We start from the raw sequence: 8,060 nt of genomic DNA, 5'->3' as shown, positions 1-8,060 counted from the left end.
TTTTGTTCATTAGCGAGTAATTTTGTCGGAATAATCTCATTTTGTATTGGGTTGTAGGTGGTTGAGCAAATGGTGAATAAGAGATCAACGGAACAGTAAACGGAGTGTAAGAAAATGAAATTGGATGTGTTTGTTGGCTCAAGGAATTTATAAAACGATGAATCACAAGGATGGGGAGATCTGTAGGGTTGGTGTATCATGGATTTTGGCACTTGTCGGTTCCCACGGTCTGAGATATAAAAGCCAGAGTCCAAAAAGGTAACCAACACGTGTAATGTACCAAACCTTTCTTTAGAAACCCAACTTCAGTACTTTACCAAATCATGACGACAACACCCGACCCCATTCACTTTCCCAATTTCTTCCTCTCCCTGTCAAATCCATACCTCCACCATCACCACCGACAACAGTTCCGTTTCTCTCTACTGCCAGTTTCAATATTCAACACCAACATCATCTTCCTCTCTCAACTGCACCACTCTCTAAACCAGAAACATCACCATCCAAATGCCATTTTCTCTTTCTCTTGTCCCTACTTCCTAGTCTCTGAATTGATCGACAGTAGGGCGGCTATGAAGAAGAACAACAACAAGGTTTGTCAATTTAAAGGCTTGAATTCTCTGAAATACCATCTGTAGCAGCGGAAAAATGAAGACAAGTAGGGTGGCGGTGCAGTGGTGAGTAGTCACATCAAATCTCTAATTTATGCTCTTGTAATTGTTGACTATGGGGATTGATTGATGATTGAGGAGAACTTTTGTATAAATAGAGAAGGGGTTGTTGATGAAAAGGAAGCCCGGAGTAGCCGGTGCACCAATAAGTAATTTAGGTTTAATTTTCAGTATTTTTCTTATGTTCTAAAATTCTCTGTTAGGGCATAGATGAAACCCCTTGATAATTAGAAATGCTTGGTTTGATTTTACTTTGTTCTCCATGGAATTTTATTGAAAGCATGATTTAATTTCTGAAAAACATCAAAGTACTTTCACCTTGTATGTCATGCATTCATGGTAGTTAGAGTAATTCTTTGTATGTTTTCAAGCACTATGTAAACTGATTTAGCTCAATTTGTGATTATCTATGCCTTAAAAAGATAGGTAATACTAGGAATTGACATATTTTGCTGAGGTTAAATTATCCATTTGAACTAGTGATTTATCACATCTTCAAGGTAGTTTGAGGCTAGAACTTCTATAGCTCCTTGATTGAAAGGAGAACTAGTTTATCAAATCTAGGATTTCTATGCATTTAGGTGGTGGATTCAAAGCCCTAGTTTATTTTTTATTGCTTCTTAATCTTGTTTCTTTAGTATAATCATTCATAACTCTTGTCGTATCGACACACAACAAACCCCCTTTTGTTACTTCTCGTTTGAATCCATATAGAAAGACCTTAGAATCAACTCTACATCGCCCTAGTCTCTGTGGGATCGACCTGTATTTGCCCTGTCTACTATAGACGCTGTGCACTTGCAGTATAATTGTAGGTATCTTTCTTATCCTACCAGGTGGTTGTATTACAAATCTGAGATGAAATTTGTTCCATGGAGATGCAAACTGAAAGCAACAACAAAGAGATTTGAGAGCTTTGGTTGAATTGTGAAAATGGTTTGATTTGTGTTCGGATTTGGCTTGAATTTACAGTGAAAATTAGTCTTTGTATGTTGTTTAAGAACGGATATGTGGGTTCTTGTTTAGAAGCAGTGGTGTTGATTGAGTTCTTGATATGATTGAACTTGGGTATTGGCTTCCAAATTTGTGCTGTAATTGGGAATTTCTGGGTTTGATTTGAATTAGTGCTGCTGCCATCCATTCATGGTTGTATAGGGATCGGTTATGAGATGGGTGTTGCTGATTTTTGTGTTATGAAGATGCAGGTAGGGTGAGATCAAGACTCTGTTTCAGCTTATGAAGAAGCAGATGAAACCAGCGATTTTAGTATGTGGTGCTGCTGTTATCTTCCTGTATTTGCGAGATTGAAACATCACAGAAATGGGGTTTTGATGGCAAGAGGGAAGGCTACATCAGATTGATTTTACAACAAATTTGGTGGTTTCATTATCTGAAATTGGAGTTGATTAAATATAATTGCAGATGCAAATTGAGACAATCGTGGTGATTGTAGCACAAAAATTGGGGTTCTGATTATGTTTTCGAACTGGGGTTGCTTGTACTTGAGTTTGTGAATGTGATATAAGGAGTTGGGAGAAAACTGAATTTGCTGGTGATGGCGTGAAGTCTGCCATGGTACTGTTGGATTGGATTCAAGTGCAGCAGCGAGGGTGAAGAAGGGGTGCTGCAGCCATTGGCTCATGGTTGTTGGCTCAACCTATGGCTGGAAAAGCCAACGGGAAAGTACAAGAAATGACCCATCAGTAAGCTTCTGGCCTCATCTTTCGATTACTGTTACCTCAGTAGTTGTTCAATCCTTTCTGTCTCATTATACGATTGTGAATATGCAGGACTGAAATTGATTGGTATTCTGGGAAGAGTTTGACCCAGAAAGTGCTGAAGAAGAAGCCTAATAAGGGGTCAAAGAACACAAATCCCATCACAAAAACTGAAGACTGTGAAAGCTTCTTCAATTTCACAAAAACTGAAGACTGTGGTGCTTGTTGATACAACGTATGCAGGTTAAGGGTGGTATGTGGTGGCGCGCCTGTGTAAATATAAAACTAACCTTCTCAGTGAGTATAAAAAGCTGGATGCGGGACCTAGTCCAGATTGAATGCGGAATAGAAATAACACAGACACTAGAATTTTGTTAAAGAGGAAACCGCAAATGCAGAAAAACCTCGGGACCTAGTCCAGATTGAACACCACACTGTATTAAGCCGCTACAGACACTAGCCTACTACAAACTAACTTCGGTTTGGACTGTAGTTGAACCCCAATCAATCTCACGCTGATTCAAGGTACAGTTGCGCTCCTTACGTATCCGATCCCAGCAGGATACTACGCACTTGATTCCTTTAGCTGATGTCACCCACAACTAAGAGTTGCTACGACCCAAAGTCGAAGACTTTAATAAACAAATCTGTATCACACATAAAAGTCTACAGGAATAGATAAATATGTCTCCCACAGAAATACCTACAAGTTTTATTCCGTCTTTTGATAAATCAAGGTGAACATGAACCAATTGATAAACCAGACTTATATTCCCGAAGAACAACCTAGTATTATCAATCACCTCACAATAACCTTAATCGACGCGGCGAAAGAAGATATTGTGGAATCACAAACGATGAGACGAAGATGTTTGTGACTACTTTTCTATCTTGACTATCGGAGATATAAATCTCAAGCCAATCGTTACGATTGTACTCAAAACGATAGAATCAGCAAGATCAGATCACACAACTACGAGAAAGTAGTATCGGTCCGGATTCACAATCCCGATGAAGTCTTTAAGTCGTTAACCTGGTTTACAAGAAGGTTAAAGGAGAATTGACTCTAGATAATACAACTAGTATCACACAGGAGGTGTGGGGATTAGGTTTCCCAGTTTCTAGAGTTCTCCCTTATATAGTTTTTCAAATCAGGGTTTGCAATCAATGTTAGCTTGGTAACAAAGCATTCAATATTCACCGTTAGATGAAAACCTGATTAGATTTGAGCTAATATCTTTAAACCGTTGGATCGAAAACTTAGCTTGTTACACACAAATGAAATGCATGATTTTAGGTTTGTGTAACCGTACCCAAACATGTACATTTGTTGGTTCAACAATAGTTAACCAAATGGTTAGCCATATGAGCACTTTCATATCAACCATATTCTTCTTCACCATAACTAGTTCAAATGACTCAAATAAACTAGTTAGATATTTGTTCAATTGCAAGGAAATCTTATTTAACTACACAAGACACAATCGAAGCAAAAACGATTTGATTCACTCCAATCGTTTCATGAACTTTATAGCCACGGTTTGCATTTTGCATTCCTTAGTTAATATAAATAAGTTCATAAACAATCGTCTTTAGATATAACCAACTTAAGTTCGCAGACTTAGTTCGCGGACTTAAGTTCCCGGAAGGAGTTCTCAAACTCCAACAGATTTTCTCGGGTCGAGAACTTCCGTCAGTTCGCGGACTGGGATCGCGGACTGAGTTCGCGGACTGAGTTCATGGCTCTTGTTTCGGTTCTCTTGATCAACAAAGTTTGCAAACTTCGGTTCAAGGAAAAAGGGTTTATACATATATGTGTTGCCACACAATGCTTATATCCAACATCGGTTATATAATCTAAACTCTCATTTTAATCATTGAAACATTCTTAGAGGACGTTATTATATAGTTATTATTCATACAATATTTTTCGTCAAAGTAAGCAATTTTCAAAGTGATTGAAACGTATCATGACTTTCGTCACTAGGTAAAGATGAACTTGGAAGCAAAAGCTTACCAACACATATTTCTAGAAATAGATAGGCGAGATAAACTCGGCTCGAAATAACAAATGTGTATAATCAAAGTCTATATAGCAAAACGACTTTTGTCTCAAAATATGAGATAAAGTAGATAGATTTTTGAGTCATAGATAAGTTCAAGTCTCCACATACCTTTTAGTCGATGAAGTTCCACCAGTTCCTTGAGTAGTCATTGGTCTTGTATGATGATTGCCATGGAGTTCTTGAGGTCAACTACACTTTCTATCCTAGCTCGATACTTAGCTATAGTAGACTAGAAATCAAGACTTATAGTTTTGATCACTAACATTGACAAACATGCTTGAGATAGCAACTCATGCGAGTTCGACCGAGCAATTCTCTAACAATCTCCCCCTTTGTCAATTTTAGTGACAAAACTATCAATACATATGGAATACAAAAATAAATGAATTAACTTTTGTAGCTCCTATTCCACATGCCTAATCTTTAACATTACTCGAAATCTTCGTCACTTCCAAGTACTCCAATGATCCCAAAGGTTGTAAGTTCAGCATCATCGTTGTTGAAAATCCGTAGCTATAACAACGAGAAAACAAGAGTTCTCAATCATTGTTGTACAGTGTCATAGTATCATTATATTGTATCAAAGTTCAATTGCATCACAACTTCGACAACAATACTATGGTGATATGTATCAGTTCCCCTTATCCAATACTCCATCTCACATGGAAACCACTCCCCCTTACATAATGATCCGAAAACCGTATGTATTTGTAGTGTGAACTACATATTAATTCTCCCCCTTTTTGTCAATAAAATTGGCAAAGATACAAAAACGGGATCCTAATGAAATTTCCGAAAGAGGCATTTCATGACCAAAAGAAAGCATATATCAACTTATTTAGATGCAATCATATAGCCGAAGCTAAATGCATTCATCAAGGAGTTTATAAAGATACAAGATAACCCCTATAATATTCCACAACCGCACTCCCCACAAAGATTTGGCAATTAAGCACAAGTTCAATTAAGAACTCTCCCCCATAATATGTCATTCCCAAAAGAACAACAAGAGCGACCTTAATTTCAAAAGAAAAGAAGGATTTCTTTGGACAAAACACACAAAAATATAAATTGACAGAAAATCAACCTACGGAAACAAATGCAGAATTGAAGTAAACACTCACTGGAGTTCCAAACTCAATTTCCCAAAAGATCGAGATAAATGTATGGACTGTCGTAGGCACAACAAATTAATAAATATATTTCCCACTAATTAACTGGTAATATAGCGTTAGTAAGAGATCGTTCCCACAGAGAGCTGTGTAATTGATAGGTTATTTGATCAGCAAAATAAAGTACATAACAAAGGGGGTTTTGTTGTGAGATAAATAGAAAGACAATGAAGAAAAGAGATGATTAAGGAATCCTTCGCTGTTACCAAGCGATAACTAGATTAATATACTTATGTATCTTTCGTAAGAACCATTCATCACCAACCGTAGAATAACAGCTAGATCAGTGTTATCCCCAAAACTCTTTCAATCACTGGATACGAAAGTTCTCGACTACCAGATTCTATCCAACGAACCACCAAGTAGTAGATCACTCAAGGTGCAATCCAATCGAACGCCTTAAGCTTTATGAATTTAGGTTGATCCCAATAGTTAAACTCTTAGATCAAGGTTTACTTTCTGGTGTTGTCTTCACACACGATTCCTCCACAGAATCCCTTTGTAAGGTCTCATGATTTCTACTTGTGTAGAGATTTAATCAACGATTACTTATCTCATAACTCTACTAGCGATAGAACAATCAATTGATCAATCTAGGGTGCACTCCAAAACAATCTAATAATCACTTATAAACCCTAGATATAGTAAAGACAAACGATGATGATAAAAACTCTCAATAGATATGTATTATAAATAAAGCTTCACGCTTAGAACATTGAATTCATCCTTAATCAACAAAGGATTAGTTTCTCATGATTACACAATTACCCGGTTTCCCCCTAAAGGGGTAAACCCTAGAATATTAATGAAGAACAAAAGTATAATATGAAATGATGATATGTGAAAGGCCTAATACCTATTTATAGGTTTAAATTGCTTGGCCATCAAGTATTTAGTTCGGTTTAAGAACCCGACCCGAAATGACGAATCCAAACGTGCCCTTAGGCTTTCCAAGGTATTAATACACGTTTTCCACTTGCTAAGTTCGCAAACCCAGTCCGCGAACTTCAAATTCCATCAGAAATTTTCGGAATTAAAGTATGAAACCCGTCCGCGAACTTTGTTGTCTTCGGTATTCAATAAAAGATTGTTTTGGCCACAACTTCTTCATCCGAACTCGGAATGACCTCATTCTTTTTGCATTATTTTTATATTTCAATTATATTCAAGATGATGATGAGAAATCCTTAATTTGAACGAGTTAAGATCGGTATTTGGCCCTTCTCTTGATTTTGAGCGTTTTGCTCCTTTTCGTCGCACTTCTTCAACTTCTCTTGGACTTTGGCACTTGGATACTTGGAATAATTCTCTTCCTAGATCTTTTCAGCACTTTGTAGCTCCTTTTTGGATGATTCACCTATTAGAGGCAAATAAGAGAAAACAAGAGTAATAGTACGAATACATGCAAGAATAATAACTTAAACAAGTATGGAATATACACTAAAATCATATGAATTATCCACTTATCAAATTCCCCCACACTTAGCTTTTGCTAGTCCTCGAGCAAACCAAATAAAGCTAATTCTAAATACAACAACTCCATCTCGTTGAGAATACGGTTAAACTTAGCAAGTATAACAAGCCTTTAAACCCCTAGGTGTCCCTAGTGGACGAGTTATAGTCTCGTGAGGGTTTACAAAAGTTATACCCACAAAACCTACTCCAATATCTTGCCTTGGAAGAACCACTAAGGATAGACACAAATTAATAGCTAATTAGATAATCAGCATACATATGTTCTTTAGCTGCAAACATCCCACATACATTCCAATCATCACACATATGCAATTAATTGCGTGTGTCATTCAACCTGACTGCAAAACTCTACTAAGATAGTCATCGTACTTGTTACAACTTTCGTCACAACACTGGCATACTGAAATCACATGGATAGATAAGAAAATGGAAATAGAAAAGTGAAGTGTGCAAATGTTGACTAAAAGTGAAAGATGTTACCCACAATACTTGTATGAATGTCGTCAAAGGATTCTTATTTATAACGCAATAGTTGAGAGAAGCACCCATTTAACTAAACCACGTAATTAGATACTCTAAGCGCATGTTCTTTTTCAGCAAGTACATGATAGTTTCCTTGGATCCTGCGTTCCACGCTTGCTTAGGCGACGGAGACAGGGACAACGTTTCACACATACTGCTATCCAAGTGTCAAGAACCTCATCAATAGTCTTTTTGACTTGCTATATAATGATGATATGGTTTTTGTTTTCATCGACTATGATTAATCCGCAGTTCCGGACCTATCATTTATTAGTGTCGATAAATGAAGAGGAGCCTTATTACTATTATTATTATTATTATTATTATTATGAAACGTGCCTGTGAGGGCTTTTATTGAAAATAGGAAAAATAGTAATATTACATGGAAGGTGTTGGTAACCTAGCTACAAGCTGAGAACCAACAATTGTCTTTAT

The sequence above is a fragment of the Papaver somniferum genome, chromosome 9 (assembly GCF_003573695.1).
Source record: "Papaver somniferum cultivar HN1 chromosome 9, ASM357369v1, whole genome shotgun sequence".
Taxonomy (NCBI): Eukaryota; Viridiplantae; Streptophyta; class Magnoliopsida; order Ranunculales; family Papaveraceae; genus Papaver; species Papaver somniferum.
Note: the sequence above shows the minus strand (reverse complement) of the source record.